The sequence below is a fragment of the Paramisgurnus dabryanus genome, chromosome 4, assembly GCF_030506205.2.
Source record: "Paramisgurnus dabryanus chromosome 4, PD_genome_1.1, whole genome shotgun sequence".
Lineage (NCBI taxonomy): Eukaryota > Metazoa > Chordata > Actinopteri > Cypriniformes > Cobitidae > Paramisgurnus > Paramisgurnus dabryanus.
Window position 1 is genome coordinate 5,879,919 of NC_133340.1, and position 16,309 is coordinate 5,896,227.

Consider the following 16,309-nt stretch of genomic DNA (forward strand, 5'->3'; position numbering starts at 1 on the left):
GACTGTAAATGTGTTTTCCACGTACGCCGTCCTCCTATATTTCTTGTAAAATAGAAGTGAAATGACATCATTGTTTATTTGAAGTATTATGAAAGCCATAATCGGTTTCGGGTTTAGCTTGCGTCTGTTAAATGCTCTTTGGTCTGCTGGCAGCTGACTCAACTGCAATTGCTTGTACCTGGGCGCAAAACTTTAAATACAGTCAATTTTAAGCGCGCCTATTTATGTTTTGACACATTGATGCATGACCGCTGCGAATAGTTGCAAAGCCCACAGGAGTCATGCAGGACTACCAAGAAAAATACATGATAAATATGAGTTCTCACGTAGCACCGGCAGACAATCGAGCCATTACTATTAATATGGCACTCCAGGAACAAAATACCGTGATTATTAGTATGCAAATTTGTATGATTGATCTAAAATCATGCCGTAAGAAGTCGCAATAGAATTAGCATGGAATTAACACAGTTTACAGCGAATTAACTGCAGGGATTAATTTCGGATTATCTTGGCTTAGCAGTTTTCACATTAAGGCAGGGTGCAAAACAGTTCAAAGTTCAAATCTGCCTTGCGACATCTCCTCATCCCATTCTCCTTTTTATCTCCTCTGTAGGAAAAATGCTATCAAAGTGTTTGATTCTGTCAAGGTACATCATTGGCCGGATTTACATTCCCCATACAAAGACTCGAATGTGTAGCTGTGTACCGTCTCTCCATACTTGACGCAAATTTAAACTTGCACAAACAAACGCAATGATGTGAGGTCTCCGGGCTCTCCTACACACCCACAACGCATTGTCCCTCGCCCACTCGCCTCATCAAGTACAAGACGAGGTGCAATTACACCAAAATCATCTTTTCATTACACAGTTTCTTCACCACGCGACTCTCTCTTACAGAATAAGTGTTTATGTTTATTAAAACAAACGAGACAATGGACACAGTGCTGAGCTTTGCTTTGTGAGACAGACGTTGTGTGACAGCAATGTTTTTCAAAGCAGAAGGGTGAAGCTATTGTCACCTCCCTCGACTGTGTTCTCAATCTTGTAATCACAATATCCTCGCTGTTACGACCCTTTCAGCGGTGCTCAACCCGGCCCCCATCAAAGCTCCAAGATCCTGTGAATTACTGCTCTGCCGCTGAACGGATCTTAATTATGATCTAACTTCCCATTATGTAGAGTAAACTTAACATCTCTCTCTCTCTCTCTTTCCGTATCTCGTCTGGTGTTTGATGATTCAGATGGCCTGTTCTCGCACATGTCGTCCAAGGCTTTATGCTGTCCAGTGACTGTGTCTAACATTCTTGATGATTTATCAAAGTGCCAGAATTTATGTCAACACATTCGTCTGACAGTAGACAGCTCTTGAGAAAACAAAAGACAAAATGGGGATTTGTCGGTGTTATGTATAAACTTGAAACAGAATACACACTGTATTCTCACATATATTCAAACATAGGCAATACATGTTTCTGGGCTTTTATCCATGCCTGTTATTTCCGGCTAAAGACTTTATGGTTTAATTGACCAAATTGTCTTCTTGTCTTTTCTTGCATGTGCTGGAAAAGTAAAGAGAGATGACATATTGAAAAGCCTGCTCTTTTTTAAGTCAATAGCTTTTACTTTTGATTTAAATATCGTAAGGTGTATTCTGGGGAGCTTTTAACTAAACAAAAGTGTCTTTGCCCTGATAATCTGAAGATGCATCATTAGTATTTTTTTATATATGTTTTTTTGAAAGACTAAACATTTGCTAAGTACTGATAAGTATAAAGCGTGCGTTTGAAATGCTTTTACAGAAATTGCACTCTAAAGTGTTTAACTTTAGAAAGATTTGATTACGATTTCATGGGCACTTTGAGATGTCTAATGTTTGGGCATAAGGAGTCATGCAAGCGTAATTGGAGCACACTTTAACTGCGCCCTGTAATAGGATCAAACTACCAGTAGCCTACAAGCTTACATGTCAGTACTCTAGGGAACGTTTGCTGTACATAAAGCGCACTATGTTTTTGTCTTATTAACATGTAATGTTGCCAAAGGGCTTTCAATGTTGATTTTAACATGTAGCTACGGTTTATATTTAAGTATGCAAAGACAAAATGGTAGATAATGTTGTGCTGCATGTTAATGTATTTCCAATAACATGCTGATAATATAATTCAGATCCGTTGTCATGCAAATATACCAACCTGATCTCACGAATTTCCGTGGCATAGTCACAGAATTTTTTGCTCATTTTTCCGTGGCATTCTCACGGATCTCCTCATATTTCCGTGGCCCTGCCACGGACTTTCTTTTCCGTGGCATTCTCACGGATTGGTTACTCAACTGTTTTGTCCTATTTTCTTACCATTGTCGCTTCGGTTTAGGGTTAGATTTACATAAAATGACATCCCTACCCAAACCCAACTCTAACCCCAACGCCAGGCGACAATTGATTAAAGTTTAGAAAATATAAAAGAATACATCAAAAAAAATAGTATAAACCAATACTTAAAGTGAAATAATAACGCAAACACCAAATCTAACCCTAAACCGAAGCGACAATGGTTTGAAAATAGGAAAAAACAGTTGAGTAACCAATCCGTGAGAATGCCACGGAAAAGAAAGTCCGTGTCAGGGCCACGGAAATATGAGGAGATCCGTGAGAATGCCACGGAAAAATGAGCAAAAAATTCCGTGACTATCCCACGGAACTTCGTGAGATCATGTTGCAATATACACTTAAAGGAATAATGCACCAAAAAAAAAAAAAAAATCTTAAATTCAACCCAACAGAAATTCTGTTAAATGTTGGTAATCACACAGTTGACGTACCCAATGTCTTCCATACTATTTGTTTTTCCTACTACTATGGAAAAACTATTTGACAAGTTGTGTTGTTTGTTTCATTAGGAATTTTTAAAAGCAGCTGGCTTTACTTGTTTTGGATCCGGCTAAATTTTGCCTCCTAGTGACAGGTAAATGACACATTAGCATTTGGCTCTGAAAGCAATTGGGGGTTGAGTAACGCTGCTACAGCATCTCAGGCCGGCCACTGCAGACGTTAGCAGCCTGCATCTGACATTCATCTGGCCTCAGATCAAACTGAGCAGAAATTGGGTCTGAATTTTTCCTTAATTCAGCTTTGTGGAGTCAAAGTAGATCATTTGATGATTTTCAAAGTGCAAACAATTTGGTCCTATCGACACTGCTCTGTTAATTTGAGCAGGAAGACATTTCAACAATAACCAAACTTATGTCATGGGTTTAGGGTGAGACTATCTGTTGGAAAATTGGAAGACTTTGGAAAATCCTGTTTATAAAAATCATTACTCCATTTAGACAACACCGTCCACATTGTCCACATATTAATGATGTGCACAGCAGTGATCGTTCAGAAGAGACATTTGATGTTTAATGTAAAATTACGAGGACATGATGTTCTCCAACGGTGATATCAAAGAAAGATATCACTAAAGAAGTCACTAGTCCTTTTTACACATACAGTCTTTACTGGTAAATTGCAGGTAACAGGTCATGTGTAAACAGAAACTTGCTTGTAGAGAGAAGTTGTAAGATTACCAGTAATTTACTGGGAAGCGCTATGGCTGAACGGAAAATAGGATTACCAGCATTTAGAATGGAAGACGTCGAACGCGCTGATAACTTTGGGACAATAACAATGTTTTGATACAGATTATGTGTTTATTCTATTCTATGTCATTTTATTTTTTATTTTTATTTTTTATTCCATTCCTATTTCTATTCTAATTCTATTCAATTATATATCAAATTTTATTTTATTTTATTCTATTATATTTTATTCTATTCTATTCTATTCTCTATTCTTTATTATCTATTCTCTATTTTATTCTTTATTCTCTGTTCTCTATTCTATTGTCTATTGTCTATTCTATTCTATTCTATTCTATTCTATTCTATTCTATTCTATTCTCTATTTTATTTTTTTATTCTCTATTCTATTGTCTATTGTCTATTCTATTCTATTCTATTCTTTATTCTCTATTCTATTCTCTATTCTCTATTGTCTATTTTCTATTCAATTGTATTGTATTATTTTCTATGTTTTATTTCTATTTCTAATTTATATCTGTAATTTAATTTAATTTAATTTAATTTATTTAATTTAATTTAATTTAATTTAATTTAATTTAATTTAATTTAATTTAATTTAATTTAATTTAATTTAATTTAATTTAATTTAATTTAATTTAATTTAATTTCTACCCATAACTTTGTTTTATTTTATTTTATTTTTTCTATTTCTATCTTTATCTATTTGTATTTCAATATCGATCTCTATCTCTATTTATTTCTATCTTATCAAAAATAAAGACACTAAAGTGTAATGTATTTGTAAAAAGCTGAAATTATATTGACACCAGCATTGGGTCAAAAAGCGACAAACCCAGCAGCTGGTTTGAAATGAACCCAGAAAATTGTTATATTTGACCCAACAGTGCAGTGGTGTAGTCTACGTGATACGCAGGACTACGCCGTATACCCACTAGAAATTGTCAAGGATTTCCGTATACCCACTAAAAATAGCGCGAGGATGCGTAACAGCATGGTTTTGTGACATTTTTAAACTTTTAATCATAATATACATGTGAAGCACTGACCATTAGCATGCTTCAATTGCTACTTTAGCGGGTTGGTTGAAATACATAATAGGCTATATACTTCCTGTCGAACTGCGCGATCCGATCGGCGTATTAATTTCTATGAAATCAAATTACTATAGTGACGCGAAAGTGACTGGGGAGCAGACTGGTGTTGCGCCACAAGCGAGTGATAGCAAAGTACCGCGAGAGAGACCCAGTTATCACATGGAGAAATCTACTTTGAATCGCTCTCGCGGTACTTTGACATCACCAAGAGGTCTGCTTTACGCCAAATGAAGTCGAACCTGGAGTGTAGCTGCTCACGCGACACTGTAAACAACATACAGTCCATGTGGAGAAGTGAACAAGTGACGCAGTGCTGCAACATAAAATCCATAGAGTTTACAACGCACATGTGAGTAAACAACATTTAAATCATCAGTCCAGTTTATTACTTTATCTGGAGGTATGGCTCCAAATGCAATAAAACAAGCCCGTGATTATATCCTGATGGTTTTTAGCTGCCTTCAGTTCCTCTGCATGTTTGCTTGTGCTTCACAGTGTTAAACTTCCCTTCTATGTGTTCATTTATATATCTACGTTCAAGATGTATATGATCTTAAACTTCTGTGAGGAAATTCATGTCTGCGTTGATGTTCAGTTCAGACTTGCAAATATTAGGCTAGATGGTCTTGTAATAATAATTAAGTATAAGCCTATTTTCAGTTTTAGACAATGCTTATATTATATGCAAAAATAAGCTTTTATATCAATGACTATGCAAATAAGAGTTAATTCATGGTCATATTAAATGTGTATTAATTAAAAACATTTACACCATTATATTACACATGGTAATGTTATCAATAGTTGTCAGATAATAGCTATTGAAGGAGTGGATATTTTTTTCACCTTCAATGCATGTGTTTGCCACGGATTGAAGATTGTAAACAGTTAATTTAATTTTAATTAACAGTTAAGTAACTTTTGTCCCTGAGTTAGATGTTGATTAACACTAAACCAGTCTAAAAATCAGTCCAGTTTCCCCAGCTGTAAACCCATTGGCTGTTAAAGTCTTTTTTTTTCTTATAATAAACTGACATGTTGATAACACTTTCAGTTTATGTGTTCATGAGTACACTTTCAGAATGCTCTTAGTTACATGAAGATCCATACTGTATGCATCTGTGAGTGTGGTGGTGCTTATGAGGTGTCGCGCTGGGACGAGTGAGCATAAGGATGAGAGGGAAAAATCACAGTATACTCACTTCAAAAATCTAGACTACACCACTGCAACAGTGGGTTAATTACAACCCAGCATTTTGGGTTGAAACAAGTGGGTTGGGTTGTTTGGTTTATTTTGACAAAAATTTTACCAAATGAAATCAACCAGTGGCGGCGTTTCACAAAAACCTAGGGTATGGCAAAATTTCATCGTACAAAAAGGCCATTCCCAAATAACAAATCTATGAAACCACATTATATGTGTACATACAACACCAACCTGTACAAAATCATACTAAGATTGATGCACGGATGTACACTTACTGACAACAATATGGAAGCAATACAAATGGAAAACAAAAATAGAAATTGAAAGTCATGGTTGTTTAATAATGCTTTTCAAATGTTGCAATTCTAAGTGCAACTCCAGCAACAGATAAACTAAAACAAGATAATATTAAAACAAAACATAGCCTACTGTGAGCTCCCTTCACAAATCTTGTCATTAAATCTGCCAATAAACACTTAAACACACAATAAAGACTTTTAAATGATGTGATAGAGCACATCTAAGTTAACCAACTAAGACTAAAACACTAAATAAGACTGTTAGTAAAACAGGGCTAAATGCAAAAACAAGTCTTACCTTTTGTCGTCGTGCAGTTTTGATTGAAAAAGTAACGTTAGCCATATTAAAAAATGCGTGCAAATAATTAATACAATTCACTTTGACGGCATTACAATCCCACTGGAACAGAACATGTTTATTTATACCATGGTCTGTTTAAATACTCGATTCTGATTGGCTGGAAGGTGTGCATTAAAACCATTTAATGCACAGGTAGTTCCAGTCAGTTTGATTACAGTTAGAAATTAATCTGCTACTATAAACATTGGTAACCATAGTAACACAGTTACTCTTGCAGAGAGAGAGAGAGAGAGAGAGAGAGAGAGAGAGAGAGAGAGAGAGAGAGAGAGAGAGAGAGAGAGAGAGAGAGAGAGAGAGAGAGAGAGAGAGACATAAGTGCGTCTCTCTTTAAAGTGTGCAGGTTTTATTTCAGCATTACTTTATTTAAAGCGGATGGAGTGCAAGCCTTAACTTAAGAAAATGACCGTAATTTTTAACCGTCTGATAAAAAATCACACTGTTAACATTAATTACAGCTTTAACTTGGCAAATAACCAAGGTATAAGCGGGATAATCCACGGCTAGCCATGCATTAAAGGGTTTTAATGCACTTCGCAGAGACAACCACCCTCCGCTACGCGTCGGGTGGTTCTTCGCCTCTACGTCGTGCATTAAAACCCTTTAATGCATGGCTAGCCGTGGATTATCCCTTACTTATCCACAGATAACAAATCATATTACTTCTGGAATAATATCTATAGTGCGAGTGTGGGGGAGAACCGTGAGTTTGTTTGAATGTTAAAACAAAAAAGGAATTTGATTGCGAAAATAAAGATTATAAAAGCAGCGGTCATCATGAGTCCACCTGTAGGGGGAACCCCACTATAGATTGTTTTTGACTTCAAGCTGCGCTGAAAGAACGACAGGCTGATGACATCAAAGTACCGCAAGGGTGAGTGGAGAAATCATCGGAAGAGTTTGCTTTCGAACCGCTCTCGCGGCACTTTGATGTCATTCGCCTGTATGTTCCTTTGTTATAGCATGAAGTCGAACAAACGTGTAAATTATCCCTATTAGTGATGTACCAATGTTCAGATATGTTCTACTAAAAATATATAAATTATCTTTAACTCTTTCACTGCCAGCTTTTTTTTTTAAAGTTGCCAGCCTGCGCCAGCGTTTTTCATGATTTTCACCAAAATTGAATGCCTTCCAGAAACATACAATATACCAAATGAAAGAACAGACCCTCTGCTTTCAAAAAAAAAAAAAAAAAAAACGTTTTATCCTACCTTCAGTGGTTCTTTGGTAATCAGCTTTTGAATATGGGTAGGTTTCTGCAAAAGCACCACATTTTGAGCAAAAAGCAGAGATAATTCCATTTTTGTGACGGACTTTTCATAGAGTTCCCATTCAGAGCGATCTTTAAAACAGACACGGACATGCAGCCGCTTGCCATAGGGCAATACTTCCGGGTTTAAAAAGTTGCGGAAGGGTTAAGGTATAATAGCGGTATTGCGGAAAGACGGAAAATCTCGTCATTGGCGGGGAAGTGTTTTCTCTTATTTGATGAGATATCTCGTCAATGGCGGTGAAAGAGTTAATTGTTTCCTGAGCTCACCTGCCCATTCATTATTAACGGAACACGCCAAGTTTTGGGGACTTACGCTTATTCACCGTTTCCCCCAGAGTTATTATCCTGGTGGATAATAGTGGTATTGCGGAAAGACGGAAAATCTCGTCATTGGCAGGAAAGCGTTTTCTCTTTATTGAAGAGATATCTCGTCAATGGCGGCGAAAGAGTTAATAAGCATCATTATAGCCTATTGATTTCTGTTTTTTGTCCGAATGCTAGTGTATGGCAACTTCCATACCCTGCCATACGCAAACGCCCTGAAATTAACCCAGCATTTTTTTTAGAGTGCAGGGTAGCCAGGTGGTAATTTAATGGAAATTGTAGCTATGAAGCATTAGCAATGGTGTCGTGAAGCCTTCATCATTCTTAATGTGCATGTTTAATCCAGTTGAAGACAAAAAATACGATAGTAGTCAGCATATATCAGTAAGCCCTTAGCTTGCCAGTTTGATTATTAAATTTGACACTGAATGTATGCATTTCGTGCTGATTTGCAAGACGTCATTCAGCAATGGAGTTTTCTGCATACCCCTAGGACAATCAGACAGGTGATATTGAGGATATTTTTTTTTAGCTTCTGAGCTATAAGTAACCACATTGATGACAACAAACTCTTCAGAGCATTGTTAGCGGTCATGTCGTTTCATTCCCTTGAGTACGGGCCGCTTCATATACTTCATAATGCTGCTTTGCTCCTCAATGTTCTCAGGCTCCCAGAAGGCCATAGCGTTGAGGCTTGTAATTCTGTTTAAATTGGCTGTAAGTGGTGTGGGGTTAGCAGCAGCATTCTGCACAGGAAACAGTCTTTAAACCGTTCTTCTGGATCGTTCTTGTCTCCTGCTTTTGATTGAAGCAATTCTTCCCTTAATGTGTAACAATAATGCTCGAGAGTGACGAACACATAGTGAGTGACAGAAAGTGTTAACCTCGATGACCAGGCAGGATAAAGTAAAAACTTCCACTCATGGCTTTACAGGTTCAAACTGTTGTGTTTTCTGTTTGGATGTTGGTTAATGGTAATGAATTGTTTATGCTTATGTATTATAAACACAAATTAATTAGCAATAATCAATCAATTAATATACAGTAAATATATGCTGCAAAATGACATGTGTTAGTAAATGTAGCAACTATGTACATACTATATCTTTGGTCCAAGCTGTGACTCAGTAAAGGTAGGGACTCATTTGCATATTCAAATCCATGGTCCGAGTTGTGCGATTAGGCAGAGGCAGGGACTAATTTGCATATTTATGGTTTCCGCATATACTAACTGAGGCAAGGGTGAACAGTTACATTTAAGCAGTTTTAAGGCAGGAAGAAATTATCATCATAGGAAAAAAAAACGTTTATAAATGCTTTTATAATGCTTAAAGATGAGTCTTCAGTCATAAAATTATCGACTACAGGGGGACTTTAAGGTTATTACTGCATTAGAGGCGCTGCACTGAAAGCTGACCACTGCTCCAGGTGTGTGTTTGTGCGTGTGTTCAATACTTACTGAATGGGTTAAATTCAGAGGTCACATTCCAAGTATGGGCTACCATTGAGGGGCAACCTTACAATCTCTCTGATGAAGCCAATACGAAAGTGATTTAAGCTGCAATTCATTGACTGGCCGCTAGAGGCTGACTCCAAAAGGGAGTCCATTCCTATAGACCCCCATGTTAAAATGCCCAACTTTACAGTAGAAAATAATATCTTACAGCCTGGTGCAAAAATTGTTTTTGGTCTGTATAGCTAATTCTGCCCTTCATGACAACTGCCAGGAGGGTGAATTTTTTTGTAACTCATCCGTTTAAATTATATTAACTCTTTCCCCGCCAGCGTTTTTTTTTTAAAAAAGGTGCTAGCCAGCACCAGCATTTTTCATGATTTTCACAAAAGTTTAATGCCTTCCAGAAAATGTTCTTCTTTAAATATATAAACAAACAATATATCAGATGAAAGAACAGACCCTCTGCTTTCAAAAAAAAAAAAAAAAAACTGTTTCATCTTACCTTCATGAGTTCTCTTGTAATCACCTCTCAAAAACATGGGTAGGTTTCTTCAAAAACACCCAATTTTGAGCAAAAAGCCGAGTTAATTCCATTTTTGTGAAGGACTTTTGAAAGGGATCAGATGCAGAGCGATCTTTAAAAAATAGACGGAGTTCTTTCTCTTTCACGTGAGGCAATACTTCCGGGTTGTATAAGTTGCGGAAGTGCGCCACCTGGTGGATAATAGCTGTATTGCGGAAAGCCGGAAAATCTTGTCATTGGCGGGGAAGCGTTTTGTCTTAATTGACGAGATATCTCGTCAATGGCGGGGAAAGAGTTAAGCCTTAACTCTTTCCCCGCCAGCGTTTTTAAAAAAAGTTGCCAGCCAGCGCCAGCATTTTTCGTGATTTTCACAAAAGTTTAATGCCTTCCAGAAAATGTTCTTCTTTAAATATATAAACATACAATATATCAAATAAAAGAACAGACCCTCTGCTCTCAAAAAAAAAGTTTCATCCTACCTTTATAAGTTCTTTTTTATCACCTCTCAAATATGGGTAGGTTTCTTCAAAAACACCAAATTTTGAGCAAAAAGCTGAGTTGATTCCATTTTTGCAAAGGACTTTTGCTGGCAGTATTGCGGAGAACCGGAATTTCTTGTCATAATTAGGGAAGCGTTTTCTCTTGGCGGGGAAAGAGTTAAAGTTCTGCATAATTAAGGGCGTGGTCACTTGAGTGACGGTTAAACAGCCACTGCTGTCACTATAGTCGAGCTAAGGGGGCGTGGTTTCAGCAACCAGCCACCTCAGCTTCACCCATGTCCCGCCTCTGCGAGTGATGTGCGGTGATGCGCGGGCAAGATGGCGACAGCAGGCACCCCCTATTTTTAAGCTTTATGCTTCAAAAACAATATTTTTTACAGTCTAAGGCTATTATACATTGGTCATTATGCCACTTCACTAGTTCCTTTTTAGTCCACTAGTACCTAAAGTAAAAGTCTGATGTATCATGTGCTGGATTATGGTTCTCCAATCAATTTTTTTGTCGTTGAATACCCAGACTTGAAGAAATAACATTTTTATGAAGTAGATTGTGGTTATCCGATTTAAGTTTAAGAATCAGACTGGCGAAATGTCACTTCATGTGCCTGAATTTTTTGTTAAAAAACAGAGTACACTTAAATGCTTTTTGAAATAATAAACCTAATAAGCCTAAAAAAGAGAACTGGTTCGTTTCCAAGTGCTTATTTAAAATGTTTTATTCTGCCAAATCACAGACATCAGTTACATACGAAGAAGAGAGAATAAAGTATTTTTTTTACAAATGATATACTAGCAATCTTTTTAATATACACTTTAATGCCTAAACCAATTATTTATTTGCCTTGCTGAGTATTTCTTACGTCATGAAATAGAATAAAGTGCTTAAGTTTCCATGAATAAGTTTATCAAATGCTTTTAATATTAGAGACTGGGCTTGGACATTTTCAGACCACCTTATACATTTGTTTTCTAGATCTACATTAGCCAACAAACACACATTAGATACATTATGTCGTACATGTGTGTTGTAGTCAAGACCACCTAAACCAAGACCAAGTCATGACCAAGACCAAGACAGGCCGAGACCGAGACAAGACCAAGGCTTTAAAGATCGAGACCGAGTCAAGACCGAGACCAAGACAGGCCGAGACCAAGTCAAGACCAAGACCGTTGCAAGTCACTGCATTAAAACACTTATGATAAAATGTGGAATATACATATGATTAGGCACTTGTCTGTGTGTGTGCGCGTGTGCGTGCGTGTGTGTTTTTATGCCCTCAGAGAAGTTGATCAAATAATCAAAGGCATTGCAGATATGTGGAAATTTATCTTTGTATATAAGCAAATAAAAGTGAACAAACACTTAAGAGCTGAAAATAACAACCATTTATTCTGAACCGTCTTTCCATGGCTTGCCATCCACTTAACAAAATGCAGGTGTTTTTAGTAATAAAATTAGAAAAACTGTCATTGGGAGAAACTTAAATGCTTAAACAATGCCATGCCAAACCTGAATAAACTGCATAAAATTAATGATAAAAAATTAATTTGTGATGTGCACTGCAAAAAATTATTTTCAAGAAAAATGTTCTTGTTTTCAGTAAAAATATTTAAAAATTCTTAAATGAAGATGCTTTGTCTTGATGAGCAAAACTACCCAAGAAAATAAGTCTAGTTTTTAGAGCAAAAATATCATAATAATATAACATATTTGTGCATAAAACAAGCAAAAAAATCTGCCAATGGGGTAAGAAAAAAAATCTTGAACCTTTTTCTTAAACACTAAATTCAAGAAAAAATCAAGAAAAATTTGCTTACCCAATTGGCAGATTTTTTCTCTAAAAACTAGACTTATTTTCTTGGGTCGTTTTGTGCATCAAATACTAAGATTTTTCTTTCTTGAAAATAATTTTTTGCAGTGTGCCATCAGTTATGGTCTTGACCGGTCTTGAAATAAAATTCTGAGTCCTCTTTGTCTAAGACCGAGACGAGACCAAGTAAAAATGCGGTCGATTCCAAGACGAGACCAAGACTTTACAAAGTGGTCTTGAAACCGGTCTTGAGACCAAGACCGGTCTCGAGAACTACAGCTCTAGTACATGTTATCACCTAATACCAACAGAGGGACTGTAATGTAAAGGCCACTCACTATTTATTTTCTGTTGCTTTATAGCAGGAACTACATCAGGCTTACTGTAGGTATAGTGGCAATAAATCTACGCTCGCAGCTGCAAATTTATCAATGTGCGAGTTCCCAGTGTGCATCTGACAGCAAGCGTCGAGAATCTTTTCTTGAGTTCTGTGAAAACTTCTAAACAGTTCCTAAACTTACTTTTCAGTCCTTGCATTTGTTCCATGTAGCTGTCCATGTATTCATCATTTCCTTGACATGTGCAGATTTCAAAGAGGGGGAAGTGCGTCTGCTTGCCCCGGGATACTTCTGTTTTCTACAGTATGCTAAAAGAAGAAAGTGATGTTGTTTTCTATATAATAACCTTTCCGTGGCCTTATGTGTTGCTATTGAGCATATTCTACAGAATGCACCATCATTATTTTGCTTGATCATTCAATAGTGGTCCAAGGAAGGTTAAAGCACAGCTCCTCTGACTAATCGCTATGGAGCTGATTGGATAGAACCACACCAGCGAGTATAGTGCATGATAAAAATATGCATATTGCTTAAAAAAAACATAGATCTTTGTATTCCACCAGCGGGCTTTGGTGGTCTGTTTTTTGGTAGGCTAAGCTTTATGTTTATGTTTCAGACAGCAGAGTCTCTTTATTCTTGGAGTAATCTCCAGGCCGTATCTCTGGCTAACCCCGGTGCCAAAGTCACATACAGATGATGGCGTAGACGACACGCCGCGCAAGACGAACAAAGGGAAATGCCTTCAGATGGTGTCTTGTTCCATCGGGTTTGCTGATTCTGAATTCCATCCATTCAACCAGTTTAGGAATATTGATTGAACTAGCCAATTTAACATGAGGCAGCTCACATCACATGTGTATTAATAACATCTATGCAGTCCTGCAAGATGGTTGCTTGGCAACATGGTCATTAATTTTGAGCAATCTCATAACGTTCAGACTGATTTCAACTGTTTCTGCCATTTTAGCTCTTGCATGTGATTTGCGATTAACTGCTCAGGCGCCTTTGCCCTTAGTCAACATTGATGATAATGAAAATGCTGGATTTCATTTCAGTACCATGATGGAAAAGGTAATTCATTTGTTAATTAATTTCCCCAAATATTTCAATCAGATTTTCACATTGAAAGTTTTGTTAATTTTGTCCTCTGTCTGGGTGTGAGGTCATTGCCTGGACCCCTAAGTATCAAAAAATCAAAAAGACATTCTTTAAAATGGCAGATCTATTAAAGGTTATCATGGCTTCAGCATTCAGAGTTCATTTTGAGGGTCATCGCCCAAATAAAAGCAGATAGCTCAATTAACAGACTGCATTGACTGGGTCAGTGACACAAACGTTTTGGCAAGATGAGAATTTTTTTTAAAACTTGTTTTAAAAGCTTTTATCAGATTTATTTAAATGCATTTTTGTTAATGTTATGCAATAAAAAATACATTTGCACCATTTTTATGAAAGTTAAGACTGAATGGACCTGAAAATGTCAAATGGTGTTACCGCCAATGGCACCAAAGAATGAAAAATATTAAATATTTTATCCACATTGATTGCATGTAAACATAAACATAAAAAAACAATTTAAAATATAATTTTATTAGTTATTTCTAAATGTAAATTTAAATGTGTTTTTGTAATATTTGTCCTGACATATGCTGAAAACAGCTCTGTTTTCTAAATAATCTTTGACAAATTATGTAAAAATAAAATTAAAAAATATATATATTTTTAAATAAAACAAAATACACTAAACTAGATGATTTTATTTTATTCCAAATTTTTTATGAATATAGTTATTATTAATATTGTATTGTATTATAGTTATTAGTTAATATTGTTATTTACAAAAATATAAGTTGCACCAATTGACACAGACCGGTTACCCCACATTGACATTTTTGCAATTATCCCACATATATTCTTTCAAAATGAAATTAAACCAGAATTTTTTATTAAAAAAAGACAATGTACGCAATTTATTTGCAAATTTCTTTTGAAATTTTAACCCTTTTACATTTAATTCAACCATACAGACACAAAATAATCAAGCTCACGTCATTGACACGACTACCAATTGAGGCCTGACCAAAATCCTTTAAACATAGATCATTACTGAATAATGTTTCTTTGGACCAATTCTGGCATTTCCCTCTTTTAAGAAATATTTCTGATATAATATCTGATATTTCAATTAGGAAATTCACTTATACATATAATAGCTGAATATTATTTCTCTTTATTGATTGGTTCCTATTCAAATAGAAAATTTGCCTTGTACATGCCATGATTTATGATTTGCTATACACTGGATATAACAAGATTGAGCACTCATGTTATTTTGAATAGGGGATGGTGCAACGCTCATATGGCCGCTCTTGTGTCAGAAGTCCCGCTTTCCATTTAAAATAGTCAATAAACAATCGATAAAGATTGACGATTATCTGGGAGAGGGGCTCTATTCAGACTCATGTGAGGCATCTGTCTTTCCCCATTCAAGTAGATAGGACTGCAGGACTGTTGCATGACTGAAATAACTTTCCAGTGGCATTGCAAACATGGCCATTTATTGAATATAGCCAATTAGGCAAGTTGCTCCGCTATTTTGTTTCTGGTGGTATTAAGGGGGAGGTGGGATCGTTCTCATCCCAAAGAACACATGATTGGACAAAAATCTGTGAAGTGCAGCATGACTCATCCGTTTCTTAATGCATTCTCAAAGATCAAGACTGAAAATCCCTGTGGTATGCAGACTAGTAGAAAATGGCCTCCTGAACTTCTCTGGATTGCAAAATCTGTACTCTTGTGAGCACTGTGTCAGTTTTCTAGTAACTTTTTGGTAGCATTTAGCCGTTTTAGTCTTGCTGTTCATATTTAATGGGATACTGTTTGTGTTTATACCAGCCTGAAGTCTCACTGCTGAGAGAGAGAAAGAGATGGGGCATGTGTTGTCATCCACAGCGAGAGTTTTTTTTTTTTTTTGACACTGACATACAGGAACCAGCTGTGAGCTGTCTGGCAGATCGGACCTAAGGGAGCTGGCCGCCACCATTGCAAAATCTTTAATTACTCGCTAACAAGAGCAGCCGTCCTCATCTCAACCCAAGTACATTTTACCAGCACACCATGACAGGGAAAGATAATCCATTTTTGAGGCCATCGGCCAAAGAAACAGTCAAACAGGAGGCACACAGGGGCATTCAGATTCATGCAATGCATGACACTCCTAAACTGGTTTTGCGTAGCCTGACTTTTGACCGATGGATTAAGCCTGTATTGCTGCTTATTTTGAGCAAGAAGCACTCCAAGGAAGTGATAAGACCATTGATATATATTAAGTTTCAGCAGCTTGTTTTGTCATTGACCCATATCTGCCCGACAAGACTTAAATTAAATACCATTAGTATGAACTATTCAGCTTTATTTGATTATTTTTTATGTAAATATGGGCCTAACCTTAAAACAAAAAAAAATTAGAAAAAAGTCCAGACAATCAGATTGCAGTTTGCTTATTTTTTCATCTAATGCTAAGACAACTCTGAAAG

General features: G+C 36.5%; 1 protein-coding gene across 1 annotated transcript in view; it reads left to right on the forward strand.

The window, feature by feature from the left end:
* ctnna2 (catenin (cadherin-associated protein), alpha 2) overlaps positions 1 to 16,309 on the forward strand; it is a 565,129-nt gene that overhangs the window by 416,146 nt on the left and 132,674 nt on the right. The window lies entirely within an intron of this gene.